This window comes from Pan troglodytes, chromosome 14 (genome assembly GCF_028858775.2).
Source record: "Pan troglodytes isolate AG18354 chromosome 14, NHGRI_mPanTro3-v2.0_pri, whole genome shotgun sequence".
Classification (NCBI taxonomy): domain Eukaryota; kingdom Metazoa; phylum Chordata; class Mammalia; order Primates; family Hominidae; genus Pan; species Pan troglodytes.
This window is the reverse complement of record NC_072412.2, coordinates 70,328,798-70,344,871: the sequence shown is the minus strand read 5'-3', so window position 1 is coordinate 70,344,871 and position 16,074 is coordinate 70,328,798. Positions and strand designations below refer to the sequence as shown.

Genomic DNA, 16,074 nt, shown 5'->3' with positions numbered 1-16,074 from the left:
AAACAATGGGTGTTCAGTAATTGATAGGGAAACTCTTGTAGAAGCAGAGTTAGGAAATTTGCCTAATAATCTGCTCAAACGTGTGAGCTGTTTGCACTCAGCCAAGCCTTAAAATACTCAGAATCAAACTCTCTCAATCCTGACTCAAAAGGTTACCTACACCCTCTCTGAAATGAACTTGCATAAGAACTGTTGTTTATGGGAATGCATCTTGATGGGGCAGCTGGGTTGTTATGAAATACTCAGGAACCCAGCCCAGCTCTAGAACTCACCTCTGAGCGCAAAGGCAATGTTGGGCACGCTGGTAAAGGATCACTAGAATCCAGCAGCCCAGGCCCCTTTCTTTGTGGTCAAGAAAGGCGGGAAAACAGGTGCAGGACTGCTACATCGGTGAGCATAACTAATCCGATAAGCAGAGGTCTATGGGTGGTTACGCACCCTGGAAGAGAATAAGCATTAGGATCTTAGAGGACACTCTAGGACTAACGCTCATCAGCTTCGGAAAATGACTAGGGGTGCTGGCATCCCTGTGTTCTTTTTTTCAGATCGGAAACGTTCCCCCCAAGGCAAAAACTCCCCTAAGATGTATTCTGGGGAATTCGGCCCAGTCAGAGTGTATGAACCTTTTCCCCTCTCAGACCTGAAACAAAATAGACCTAGGTAAATTCTCAGATAACCCTGATGGCTCTGTTGATGTTTTACAAGTGTTAGGACAATTCTTTGATTTGACATAGATATAATGTTACTGCTACATCAGACACTAACCTCAAATGAGAGAAGTGCCGCCATAACTGCAGCCTGAGAGTTTGGGGATCTCTGGTATCTCTGTCAGGTCAATGATAAGATGACAACAGAGGAAAGAGAACAATTCCCCACAGGCCAGCAGGCAAGTTCCCAGTGTAGTGGGACGCAGAATCAGAATATGGAGATTGGTGCCGCAGACGTTTGCTAACTTGCGTGTTAGAAGGACTAAGGAAAACTAGGAAGAAACCACTATAACACAGGGAAAGGAAGAAAATCCTACCGCCTTTCTGGAGAGACAAAGGGAGGAGTTGAGGAAGCATACCTGTCTGTCACCTAACTCTAACGAAGGCCAACTATCTTAAATGATAAATTTATCACTCAGTCAGCTGCAGACATTAGAAAAAACTTCAGAAGTCTGTGTTAGGCCCGGAGCAAAACTTAGAAACCCTATTGAACTTAGCAAACTTTTTTTTTTTTTTTTAATATATAATACAGATAAGGAGTAGGCAGAACGGGACAAATGGGATTTTAAAAAAAGCCACTGCTTTAGTCATGACCCTCAGGCAAGCAGACTTTGGAGGCTCTGGAAAAGGGAAAGGCTAGGAAAATCGAATGCCTAGTAGGGCTTGCTTCCAGTGCTGTCTACAAGGACACTTTAAAAAAGATTCTGAATAGAAATAAGCTGCCCCCTCATCCATGCCCCTCATGTCAAGGGAATCACTGGAAGGCCCATTGCCCCAGGGGACGAAGGTCCTCTGAGTCAGAAGCCACTAACCAGATGATCCAGCAGCAGGACTGAGGGTGCCTGGGCCAAGTGCCAGCCCATGCCATCAGCCTCCCCAGGTATGCTTGACTACTGAGAGCCAGAAGGTTCTGTCTCCTGGACACTGGCGCTGCCTTTTAGGTCTTACTCTCCAGTCCCGGACAACTGTCCTCCACATCTGTCACTATTAGAGGGGTCCTAGGACAGGCAGTCACTAGATACTTCTCCCAGCCACTAAGTTGTGACTGGGGAACTTTACTCTTTTCACATGCCTTTCTAATTATTCCTGAAAGCCCCACTCCTTTGGTAAGGAGAGACATCCTAGGAAAAGCAGGGGTCTTATATACCAGAATTAAGAGAAGGAAAAGGGGTAAATATATATACAGACTCTAAGTATGCTTACCTAGTCCTCCATGCCCACGCAGCAATATGGAGAGAAAGGGAATTCCTAACTTCCAAGGGAACAGCTATCAAACATCAGGAAGCCATTAGGCCCCCAAATTCTCCTTACCTCTGAGTCTACTTCCTCTGATCCCTGCCTAAAGATAATTTTATGGGGAAGAGGATTTGCTTGTGTCTGTCCAGGTGACAATCAGATGCCTATGTGGGTGGCCACCAAACATCTCAAGATCTATCATAAGCCACAGCATCTAGCGGACCCACATGTACAGTGAGAATTGCAGGTTTGAAAAGCCTCAATTTGCTTTCTCTATGCCTTCTGTTAATCAAAAAAGGTCTGTTTCTCATTATCAGTGGAAAGTTTTACCTCATGGTAATTAACGAAAGAGGCAGAAACGGAGTTAACAAATGCTTCAGCAATGGCATGCCTCCCAGCTACAGCCACAGAAGTTTTTGCTTCTGTTTCAGTAGATTTACTAACATGGGGGTGAGAATATGCTTGTGTTTTTACATGAGATGAATGAACCGTGCAGATGTCCTCAAGATGTGTACAACCATGTAACAGGAAACTGGAGGGACCCATGGATCACAACCATGGACTGGGTTCCCCCAGTACGAGCCATGAGCCAGTTGAATGTGAATGCGAAGATGGAACAAGGACCAACTGGAGTCACAATGCTTAATGGACCAATGCTTTCTGACTCAGCACCTCTCTACCCTGAATACAAGAGACCCTAATAGGCAGGAATATCACCGCCCCTATTCAGCAGGAAGGAGTTACAGAAGACGGACCTTCATCCTTCTGCAACCCCTAGGATTAAGGGTCCTCTTGTAAAAGGGAAAGGGGAGATATGTGGGAAGCATTCAAACCAGAGTGACTCCAGTTTGAATAAGGGCTAAGAAAAATGAAGCTGGATCACCAGCCTGCAATTAAGGGCTGCACAGCCTGCAATCGACTTGCTCAATTAAAAGGCTACCTTTTATGCTAGTAATAATGATAGCTAGTAGTAATTATAGTAATAATGATACCTTCTTTTACAAAAAAGAGAAGGGGGGGCATGTTGGGAAAAAGCTGAGTGTTGGGAGGGAAACTGAGGCAGGGATTGCATAATGTCCTCTGGAATGTGTCTAGACTTGCTGGCTCCTTGCTCCTAGGCTCCTATTCCCATTATCTCAAGTAGCAGAACATGTTCCACATAAATGCTAAACAATCACAGCTGTAAATCATGTGCTTAATGCAATGTGCCCTTTTGACCTCCACATTCTCACCATCTGTTTCTTTGTTGGATTACCAATAAATACCGTGGGCTCCCAGAACTCGGGGCCTTCGCAGCCTCCACGATAGTGATGGCCCTCTGGTGTTCCACATTTCTCTCTCAAACTGTCTTTTTCTCAATCCTTTGACTCCACCGAACTTTGTCAACCCCACAACCTGGTGTTGGGTCTGATCACCCCAACAAATTGCCACATGTTCCTATCTACTCTGTAATAGCTAAGCTGTGAGTCAGGTAATTCTTAGTAAAACTCAATCTTTTTCTCAGTCCTATGAGGAAGTTAAGAAACCTTATCTTACAAGTTTGACTTAAACTGGAGCAATAGAACACAAGATGAAAACAAATAAACAAACGTGGCAGAAAAAAATGTTCTAATTGCATCCATGAATGTATTCCTTAAAACAATAATACATACTGGTTGATCCTGTAACAATAGACAGTTTATACTGACAAAATAAAAATGACATGTTCCAATTTAAACTGTCATGCTATTTTTTGATCTTACAATTAAGACATTGTCATTGTGTAGAAAGGGGTGGGTGGGAGACAATGATCCCTGGGTCTCTTATGTTTCTGTACACTTTGAGAGCTGTGACACTGATTTCTCATTGCCATTTTTAAAAAAATCCTTATTAAATATGTTTTCAAGAACGTTTAACTGCCTTGAAAGATATAGTATTTCTCTCCATAGCAAAGAGCAAACTTTTCTGAGCTTGACATGTAGTATTAGTGACTTCCTCCAGAACAAAGAAGGCATATTTACTGCCTATTATAAAAGTGGGTTTCTCTAAGTTTCAGGTCCCTCTCCTATAATGCATCACATTACATGTGCATGTCTCACCTGGCCCTCTTGACATTACTCTGTATGACTGTGGCTGAGGCTATTGTAATTTCTGAGTAAGGACCTTTGTATCTGACCCAAGAGTCTTGGCTCTTCTATCAACATCCATGTAATGATGTCAGGCTAACTTGCTAGCTTTCAAGTACACTGAAAAATCTCAGCTACATCATAGTTCTTTAAATAGGCAGCTGAAACTAGATTCCTATCTCTCACCATATGCAAAAATCTGAAGATGGATTAAAGACGTAAATGTAAGACCTAAAACTATAAAAATACTAGAAGAAACCCTAGAAAAAGTTCTTCTAGATATTGGTCTAGGCAAAAATTCAAGACTAAGACCTCAAAAGCAAATGTGACAATAACAAAAATAGACAAATAGGACTTTATCAAACTTAAAAGCTTCTGCACAGCAAGAAGAAATAATCAACACAGTGAACAGAAAACCTAGAGAATGGGAGAAAGTATCTGCACACAATGCATCTTACAAAGAACTAATATCCAGAATCTACAAACAGAAACAAAAAGTATCCCTATTTAAAAAGTGGACAAAGGACATAAACATTTTTTCACAATAAGACATACACATGGCCAATAAACATATGAAAAATGCTCTGGCCGGGCGCGGTGGCTCACGCCTGTAATCCCAGAACTTTGGGAGGCCGAAATGGGTGGATCACAAGGTGAGGAGTTAAGACCAACCTGGCTAAGATGGTGAAACCCCATATCTACTAAAAATACAAAAAAAATAGCCAAGCACGGTGGCAGGCACCTGTAATCCCAGCTACTCAGGAGGCGGAGGCTGAGGCAGGGGAATCACTTGAACCCAGGTGGCAGAGGTTGCAGTGAGCTGAGATCGCACCACTGCACTCCAGCCTGGGCGACAGGCTAAGACTCCGTCTCCAGACAGTTATGTGCAGTAGGAAAGGAGTCAAAGCTCCGGTTTCATGTGTAGACTTCCTAGGTTAGAATTCACAGGGGGAAATAGCCCTGCATTTCTGAGCCATTCAGGACCTTCTTCTGCTACTAGGTGTTTGTGTGCTTTTGTTAAATAGCTAAGCTGTTCTGCAGTGTAGTTTCTTTATGTGAAATGAGGACTTAAAACCACTTTAGTGTTTCATAATTCAAAATATACTACAAAAAAGTAAACTAGTTAAATTCTCCACTACTGACTTAAAGAAGAAATAGGAAAAGTGGGCAAAGCAGGTAAGAATCACTACATTCATGAAAAGAAACAAAAATAGAAATGAGTGGTGGTAAGGCAAAAACCTCTGTCTATTATCCTTGAGAAAAAGTAGAATAGATGATCTCTATAGTCTCTGGTTTTTTAATTCTATGATTCTATAATGAAGGCTTATATAAAGAGTAAACTTTTAAAAATATTTTATGTAAGAAATAGTTTCTCGTATTACCTCCAAAAAATATCTAAGAAGAAAAACCGTGCTTACATGAAAAGCAAAGCAAATTGAATTCGTTAAAATAACTCTAGGGCACCTCTAGGGCACCCAGCATTGAACCCAACATTATTCCCTGACGAAATGGGTGCAAAGAAGAGAAACTATAAAAATTGTGAAAAAACATTCACTCACATTAATCTAAGATGGCATCTGCTGTTATTGCTGAAGCTGTGTTGCTATCAGATTCAGGGCTGTATGACCTTGAGAGAAAAAGTACAGAAGTTTCTGCAAGGAAGAAAAAAGAGTGATATGTTTTCAAATAGTGAATTATGAAAACTTCTTAAATTAGATTCAAAAAAATTCTTAGACATAAGCTTAAATACAATGCATTTAGAAAATGAATTAGAATATTATCCCATGAACATATAAACTAATGAACATTATGGAGAAAATTATTTCTCCCAGCTTATGAACCAACTTTTGCCATCAAATAAAAATACATGTTTATACAATTATATTGGCATATATATAATATTTTTAATACATTTGTGATGCTATACATCTATGAAATTATACAAATGCAGGTTCCTCTCAAATATGTATACATATGTGCAAGACTTTACAAGGTTGATAATACATTATTTATGACATGATTTTAAAACAAGTTAGACTCCTCTAGTAATCCATTTTTGTTGGAGTTTACAGAAAGAGTGTTCTTGACTGTGATATTATAGATCACAACTTCTTAAAGGGTAAGGTGAACTAACCTCTAAAAATAAAAATGTAAGCCAGAATTGGTAAAGGAGGAAATACCAAACAAACATAATTTTTAAAGTGGAAGAAATTTAAGTGCTGTCTTTTTTTTTTTTTTTTTTCATCTCCAGCATCACATGAAATGTGAGCCCTGAATCCTGACTCTTTAGGTATTTCTCCTGACTGATTTCTATGTAGTCACTGGAACGACTGTTCCGTGTTCTTACTTTTGATTTTCTGACCTGGTTCTAGCTTTCCGTATTCTTCAGGATGCTTTCAGTTTGCTTTCCTATTGTATTCACTAGGGGCACAGCCTGTCACAGACCAAGGTGTTTTTGCATCCTACCTGGAATCTGGAAAATTGAACTCACTAACTGATCACTCCATTTGCTAGTACTTTAAAGTAGCCTCTTAAACTTTCAGTACACTCTAATCCAATCAATTCAGGTGATGATGGATCTACCAGAGATGTATGTTCTGCATATTCTCTGAGAGACTGGAGTGATTATACCCTCAAATATGAGATGGGAAACTTAGGTTTCTAAATTTATAACTAACACTATATAGATATAGTTTCATTTAATAACTTACAGGATTACTCTTAAAGGATCAGAGTTAAATTTCCCTTTAGACATTGAAGTTCTTTAGGTACAATATCTGTGACTAGTTCTATCTCTCTTCTTTTCTTCTTTTTATACCATAAATAGAGATTGCTTTTTTATCTAAACTTTAAATTAACAACATGCATATATGTGGTATAACTCCACCGATGCCATGAGCATGTTTCCTGAATAGGGACATTCAGTTTCATTCACTGAAGTGCATTTAAGAAGTAGAGCAATGCAGAGGTTAGATTGCTTAGTAACTTATCCAAGTATTATGAGAATTACATTTTTTATTGTGACTCTTGAAGAATACCTGATCCCCAAACTTTCAGAATTTAAAAAATAATTGGGGGCAGAAATATTATTGTGAAAATTCTGTGCCGCTTCAGGCACTTAGTGCAATAACAAAAGGTTATATTTTGAAATGTGCCAAGTGCCTCCACAACATGTACTCTGTGCAATTATGTATATGTGTATTGTCTAGAACAAGATCAACTGATATTACCTTGTTGACTCAAGTAGCTACAGCTGTTAGTGCACCTTCTGGCATTTTGGAAATCCTCAACTAACAGTGCAGACAGCTGACAAAAAAAGAATGATGAATTAACACTCAGAGGCAAGGATAATAGCAAAGAAAGGGTAGAAGAAAGTTTGAAAAGTTTGCTTGTAAATATAATATGTCTATTAATTTTCCTGGTGCTCATAACTGAGAAGATTTAAGAGAAATTATCCTCTATCTTAAATATATCTCAATCTAATATTGTTCTTAACAATAAAAAAATTCATTGATTAAACAATACTTATGGAACACACAAATTTTAGTAATAATTCAATATTGATGTTAGGTTGCCTTGAATTAGACAACGTTCTAATCTGGAAATGTCTTGGTATTTTAAATATGAAAAGAAATCCATTAATGTGTCTACAACATAAACACATTCAAGATGTTCTTGTTTGGTAAAACAACAGTTGTAGGATACATACATTCAGTTAAAGCACAATGTTCCTTAAGAGACCTCAGAATTGCAGTATAATTTTAAAAAATAAAATTTATAAAGTGAGTAGTGTTTAAATCTATTGAGTGTAATTTATCATTAATAATTCTCCTGAAGAACATTCATGTTGGTTTTCTGATTTTCTGTTTATTATTAACTATTATATTTAAAATAAAAAGCATCATCAGCCCTTAGTCAAGAAGAAATTATTTTTCTGAAAAATTAGAATAGGATTAACACTTCCCTGATATGAAGATACATTGAAATTATAACATTAAATATAATAAAAGCAAAGTTATATTGATACAGATTTGAATGCATCTTGATATATGCTTATGTCCACACTACTTCAAGTTCTATCTCTTTAAACTTGTCTGCTATTCTTTTAAAAACATATATTTACCCTCTTTTGCACTTAATATAGCCTTTTGTTTTAATAATGTTTCATGTTTTATTTTAACAAATATTTTGTTCAACTGCTTGCAAAAATTTTTTTCTATATTCTAACTTTCTTACTTAGAGGAAATATATAATCTTCTTTTATATATTGCATAAATTCTTCCAGGTCATTGAGGTTATCTCATATGGCAATGGATATCCTTTATAAATACTGAGTTGAAATCAGTTGCTAACGGAGAAATTTGGTGACTTAGACCAAATCTAAGCTAGGTAGGGTAAGGCCTTAAAAATATGCATAACTATCATGGAGTAGTCATTTAAAGAGAAATAGTAGTAACTTTAGGAGATAACAGTTTAAAGTAACTTCAGAGATACTTTCTACTTACTACTTTCTAGATGAGCTATAAGATCCAAGTTGATCACTAAACTAAACCACACTTGACAAGAAGGAAAAGTAGAGAAATGGTAACTGTGAAACATATATAAATGTTATAGCTTTTTCTACTATATTAAGAAATCAGTGTTAATTGCTTATAAAAACTTATCTTCCTAGGGTACACAGGAAAGTTAACATTACCAAGAGTTATCATTGCTATCCGATATCATAAAACTGCTTTCCACTAGAGAAACATACATCAGCAGAAGAAATATTGTTTGGTAGATATTGCTAGAGGCAGAGCTGACTTAAGCACCTCACCGTGTCATCTAGACCACTTCCTCCAAAAACTGATTGCATGAGTGTCATAATACTATGGAGAACACAATATTTTTTCTCATTGTTAAGACAGTCACAATTCTAGAAAATGGCAGTGTTTCAGCAAGAAAGGTAAGTATAAAGCAAAACTCAAAATGCCAACAGTTTTTTGGTACAGTCTAGCCTCATTAAAAATGTATTTAATGAAGTCTTATAAAAAATTTACAAAGGTATATGCTACATAAAACTTAAAAGAAAAGAAATAAGGCCAAAAACAAAGCAGTGTTTTGGAAATGCTGCAGATGAACTTTTTATTCCTCATAATCAGCTTCTCCCGTATTATAATTCTCACGTTATAGAAAAATGACAGAGGCACAGAAAGAACAATAAATTTTCTAAGATAACATAGCTAGCAAATTGTAAAAAATATTTCTTAATTCAGAGCCTCTGCATTTAATAAAATTCCAGACACTATAGCTTATTCAATCCTCATGAATAAGGTCAAATTATAATTAATAGTGATTATTAACTATATGGAATTATTACAGGGATTTCACCTTGCAGCTAAGAAAGAATCTTCTTAAACTCTTACGAACTTTTATTTGTTAAATAACTTGCACTTATGAAATACACATGTGACACACAAAACATCTATGACCACATTAATGAAAGTATTTATTTCTGAGAAAAGTTATTACATAGTAATTATTTTTTACTTATTAGAGGTGGCACATTAATTTATATAGGTCAAACTGATAGCAGGGTTGTCATCTGTATTTTATAGTTATTTGGTTTTTGCATATACTAATATTTATGTAACATACTTCTCTAAATTATAAAAATGTATAGGCAATGCATTAGGAATAAATAAAGAACAACTCTTTAATGTCAGGGGAAGTAAGTTCTCATTCAGGATTTCATAAAATTTACCATGAGACCTTGAACAATTTATTTAGTACATATTATGCTTTTACTTAATCCATAGGGAATATAAACAGTTTGACCTAAATTGTACCAAGATTCAGTTTGCAAATCAAAATGTACATGATTTTGACATATTTTAGTATATTCTTAATGATTTTTTCATCTAACAATTTTAAACTTCTTTACACACACACACACACACACATTTTATTTGATCCATGGTTTTAGTAAGAAAAATTTGCATAAATTGTATTTTTCATGAAAAATATAACAAAATTTACAACCTAGCTTATACATTATAAATACCTTGTGGCCAGTTTGAGGACTTGTTGGTCTATGCAAATTGTCCCTCCTATGTCATTCAAAGTTTTATATAAAATCCTGTTATTCATTGATGAAGCAGAATTTCACTTCCTGAGAAAAATCAACACAGTGAAAAGAGTAGCTTTCGAGCCAAGCATATATGGGTTTATACCACAGCTATATCATTGGCAATTCTCCAGGCTTGGGCGAGTGCCCTGACACCACATTTCAACTATGTTGTTCTTGCTGTTATTTTGCCTGAACTTTATACCAACTTTGCACCATTTTTCTGAGGAGTGTATGACAGCATCTCAAAAGAAAAGTAGCTTTAATGATGACAATTTTCTAAATTTTTGTTTTGAGGGGATAAGAAGCATGGAGAAAAAGTATAACCAAAGGATATGTTTTATTTATTCAAATTTTCAATAACAGCAGTGTTCTAAAGTACACCATATTTAAAATAGGGTTAATGAGATTAATGAAGTATACGTAGATGAATGAGGAATTGATTTAGGATATGAAGATGGGAACAAAGATTATAGGTATATTCTTATTATAGCATCTAAATAAATGGCAACATTTCCCCTTTGTCCCATTCTGTGACCAGTTTCTTATGAATATTTTTCTCAGCAGAGTAGAAATTATATTAAAGTGAAAACTTCTAAGTTTGTAGATAACATAGAATTCTTCCTAGTAATGAAGTATCAAAATAACTAAGATGTAGTAAATATTAGCACTTTACATATATTATCCAAATTGTTGTAAAGTATTTTTCACTTACCTTGTATATTTATATTTATTTATTTACAAATATATACCTCTTATAGTTAGTTACGTATGCACATTTGTAAAATATATAAGCAGATATACTTATAAGGATATATTACTTAAAAACATGCATATATATAATGCTCATAAAATATGTATGAATATATTTATATTTCCTTATATAAATTTTTATATTTTAATTAGCTATAACTAAACATATTTATTAGATATATTAAATCTAATTACAGTTCAAAATAATTAGAATGAAATAAATATAAACACTTCACATATGGTAACAAACTTATTATAAAATAGATAAATACTTTAACTACATAAACTGATTTATTCTTCAAAACAACTATGGGTTCCTCTGGGAGGGTTCATAGAATAAGGGAACTCAGGGCAGAAAACTTGTGACTTTTCCAAGATCACATAGCTTGTAGGTAGCAGAGCTGTGATTTCATCTGAGGAATATAGCTTTAGGGTATAGTCTCATATGCTCCACACTTTTTGTCTTTGAACAATTAATATTTAATAAATTGTGAAACTTAAAGTTGAGGAAACCTAAAATCTAAATGTAATAATACTATTTTTCCATGAGATTTGTGAAGGAGGATTTGAAATGATATGGCACTTGATTGCAAATCTGAACCTCTGTTCTATCAGAAGTTTTAGAAATTACACTTAAATTCTCCTAGCTTTGGATTTCTCAAATGAAAACATGTAATCATATAAATATCATGCATATGTTGGACAATTACATGAAAAAATCTAAGTAGCTTGAGCAACTCATGGTTCCTGGTAATTGACAGAAAACAGAATAAGACAGAAAGAGAAACTCTGGTAAAGCTTCCTCTTATCAAAAAAAACCTTGACAAAAGTAAAATCCTGATATTAAATGCAAATAATTTGATCCCTTTTATAAACTATAGCGCATCCTTATTGGAATACTAATCTGATTTTTAAAAACTTAGTTATTTAACATTATAAAAGTTGTATATGTAGCGTAATCAATAGACTTTATGTACTCCAATGCATATTTCACTTGTCCTGTAGCCCACTAGTACCCCCTTTCACGTTCAATATTCTCCAAGTGCAAATGATAAGCAATATTTCACCTTGGGTATAGAGGGGCAGAAAGACACTAACTTCTTTTTGAGGAGAGGCTAAAAGTATTAAAATTGTTTGTCTAACAAAACTAAGCCTTTTGAAATTATGACTGCCGAGTCTTTAATAAACTAATGGGGGATGTGGATAGCATTAGCAAGGCATAGTCATCCAACCAAAAGTACATTAAAATTAGAAGCACCCATTGAAGCATGAAAGAGTTCAATTTGGGGCAAATAAGAAGCACAGAACAAATAATTTCTCAGAGCTGCCAAATTAGATAATATAAGGATTAAGCACCAAAGTCTATGCATTTTACTCATAGAAGAGCTCCTTAGACTCTCATTCAGATATTTCTGACCTTCCCAGGAAAATAATGCCAAAAAGTTTGTCTATCTAGTTTATTCTGATTCCACAGCAGATTTGAGAAATTCATTTAAAACAAAACCAATTTAACTGCAGTATCGTTAAGAATACATGGAGGTACAAGATACCGATTTAAAGAATGTTCCAAAATTATATGTGTATGAATGAACTATAGCATTTAAACTAACCCTTACAAAATCAACTTTTATATTCTTTTTTTTTTTTTTGGAGACGGAGTCTGGCTCTTGCCCAGGCTGGACTGCAGTGGCGCGATCTCGGCTCACTGCAAGCTCCGCCTCCCGGGTTCACATCATTCTCCTGCCTCAGCCTCCGGAGTAGCTGGGACTACAGGCGCCCGCCACCACGCCCAGCTAATTTTTTGTATTTTCAGTAGAGACGGGGTTTCACCGTGTTAGCCAGGATGGTCTCGATCTCCTGACCTCGTGATCCGCCCGCCTTGGCCTCCCAAAGTGCTGGGATTACAGGCGTGAGCCACCGCGCCCGGCTATTCTTAATTTTAAATAAAATTCCTAAAGTTTAATAAAGCTAAGTAATACTGTAAAAGTTTTTACTTGGGTGTCAAGCCACTTTCCTGAAGTCAAGACCTATTTCAGGATATGAAGTTCTAAGCTTCTACTATCAATAGTTTTGACTAAAGAAGTAAATTTTCCAAAGACCCTAGTACAAATCAATACTAAAAGCACATACAAGGCTATTTATGACAGCTCTGGGGACTGACAGTGGAAGTAGTTTGCCCAGGATTTAAGTTCTTTAAGAACAACATTATTATCATAGTTATTTGAGATAATCTTTGATATTTAATTATATTTCTTTCTTTTACAATAATATTTTTCATGCTTAATTTTATCTTGCTTCAAAACATAATCATCAATAATGCTCTGCAACAATGATTGTTTTCTTGAATATCCCTATTATAGCATTGTGCTCATTTTACACAATGATAATAAGCACAATAAAAACTGTGGTTTCTGATTAAAATTTCAGAGTAATAGAAATAAAAAATAAATGACTCAAGACAACAGAAATTAATGTGTAAATTGCTTCTCTAAACTAAACTCCTGTGTAAATTGCTTCTCTAACCCAATACTCACTCTGAGCATTAATAATATTAAAAATCACTGAAGAACATTTTTCCCTTCTATAGTTCAAAATCCATCAGTAATACCCCAGGAGCAAGAAGCAGACCCAGTGCCCCGACCTTTATTATGCAGCAGGAGAAGGAGTCCAGGATCTTTGCAGAGTTCATTGATTCTGGTGCTGGAGAAAGAAAAGAAAACAGGGGAATGTCAAAAGTGCATAGGGAACTAACCTGAAAATTTTCCCCACAGCAAACTTACAATACCTTGACAAACAAAATCAATAATGATAACATTGAATTATAACCTAAAGAATAAAATAAGCACTCATGATTCCCTGCTGATGAAAGAAAGAGTGGAAGAAAGAAAAAGACACAACTCTTTAGAGAAGAGACCCAATTAAAATTGTAGAAAGTATGAGGGATAGAAAATAACCAATGAAATTCCAAAATGAGAATTATAAACTATATTATAAAAGAGAAAACTAGTAAATGTACAGTGTATAATTTTAGCAGATACTGTTTTAACTAATTGCTCAAGGTCAATGCCATAAACAATGCCTGGGTTAACACCATGTAACTCCCTGATTTATGCACGGAGAAGGGCAAACCAGTTTTGTGGTGTCCTTTCCAATCCGATCATTAAAAAGTCAGAGAAACAAAACTTAAGAAACATTCTATACATAAATGACCTGACTGCTAAAAAATATCAAGATCATAAAATGTAATGGAACACTGAATTTTGTCACAGATTTGAGAAAACTATTAGATTCCCTAAGCTGCTGTAAAAAAAAAAAAAAAATACCACAAATTTAGTAGCTTAACGCAAGTTTAATGTCTCACTCTTCTGTACGTCAGAAGTTTGACATGGTTCTCATGGGCTAAAAGAAGGTGTTAGCGGGGCTGTGTTTCTTTATATAGGTTCTGGGATAAAATATAGTTCCTTGGCTGTTCTAGCTTCCAGTGGATGACTAACCTTTTTTGGTTTGACCCATTTTCCTTATCTTTCATGCAAACAACTTCACAACTCTCTCACCTGTCTTCTATCTTCACATCGATCTGTGACTATGCCCAGGAACAATTTTCTGTTTTTAAGGATTCATGCAATAAGAAAGAACCCACCTGGAAAATCAAGAATAATTTGCCTAACTCAGCACCTATACCTTTAATCACATCTGCAAAGTCTATTTACCATGTCAAGTAAAATATTCACAGGTATTGGGGATTAAAGAACAACATCTTGGGGAAGAAGAGAGGACGAGCTTAATTCTACTTATCACAGGAAGATGAGAAATAAAACAATCCTAGATTAGATTCCAAATCAGAAAAAGAATATTAATGGTGAAATCCAAATAAATTCTGCTGTTCAGTTCATCATACCATATGATAAGGTTTGGCTGTGTCTCCTCCCAAATCTCATATTGAATTGTAGTTCCCATAATCCCCAGGTGTTGTGGGAGGGTCCCAGTAGGAGGTAATTGAATCATGGGGGTTGTTACCCTCATACTATTTTCATGATAGTGAATGAGTTCTCCTGAGATTTGATGGTTTTATAAGGGGTTTTCCCCCCACCGCTAACTCTTTTGCCCACAATCTTCTCCTTCCTGCTGCCTTGTGAAGAAGGATGTGTTTGCTTCCCCTTCCACCATGCTTGTAAGTTTTCTGAGGCATGCCTAGCCATGCCAAACTGTGAGGCAATTAAACCTCTTTCCTTTATAAATTACCCAGGTATGTCCTTATAGCAGCATGAGAACAGACTAATACACCATACCAATGTTAATCTCTGAATTTTGATAATTTTTCTGTAAGTCTAAAATCTCAAAGTAACAAGTTAGACAAGGAAGTGCAGATACTGGTTGCCTGGTGCAAGAAATAGGGAAGAGGTGAGAGAATGAGAATTAAGTTAATGGACAAGATTATTGAGGTTACAAAATGTTTTAAAAGACTTTTATGATAAGTATTGAATTGTACACATGACATTAATGAATTTTATGATATGCCTCAAAATTTGTATATGTTTTAGAAAGTATAGGGTATGTCTAGTTTATTTTTTAGTCTTTTCAAAGCCAATTTTTAAAAGATTAAGTTAACATATAGACTATTGTTAGTACCATTTTTGCTTGAAAAATTAAATAGAATGGAAAACACTATCTCCCCTTACATCCTTAGGTATACACACTTGTGTGACTTTTAAAGACATGTGGCGTATTCTTTGGTATTGAAACTCTTCAAAAAAAATCAGTCTATTCCCTTTGAATAGTACAAATCTTTCTTGTGAAATCTATTGAATTGCCCTAGAGAGTCAAGCAGTAAATACATAGCATAATTTATGCCCATATTACACCTTTAATTAATAAAGAAATATTACAGAATTATGCAGAAAATCTACCAAAATCATGTTCATAAAAATGATAGTACTATACTAAATTTCTTTTAAGACCATCTTCAATAACCTAGAGTTTTATTTAGGGTAATAACTTAAACTATATTTTTAAATATAGTTACTCTAGATGACAATTGACAATTATAATTCAATATAAATTATTTTAAATTTTCACTTAAAATGATCAAAGTGTCTGTCCCTCTTTTAGCAGTATCATGTGTTTATGTATTATGTGCTTATGTGTAACAGTACTATGTGTACACTGT

General features: G+C 35.3%; 1 long non-coding RNA gene across 1 annotated transcript in view; it reads right to left on the bottom strand.

The window, feature by feature from the left end:
- The window catches only part of LOC107968064 (uncharacterized), a 103,868-nt gene extending 90,261 nt beyond the window's left edge, over positions 1-13,607 (bottom strand). Inside the window, exons 1-4 of the long non-coding RNA XR_001708944.3 lie at positions 13,549-13,607; positions 10,092-10,199; positions 7,279-7,354; positions 5,608-5,700 (exon numbers count right to left, since the gene is read on the bottom strand). This is a non-coding gene — a long non-coding RNA (uncharacterized LOC107968064). The remainder of the gene's footprint in view (positions 1-5,607; positions 5,701-7,278; positions 7,355-10,091; positions 10,200-13,548) is intronic.
- Positions 13,608-16,074: the final 2,467 nt, after the last annotated feature.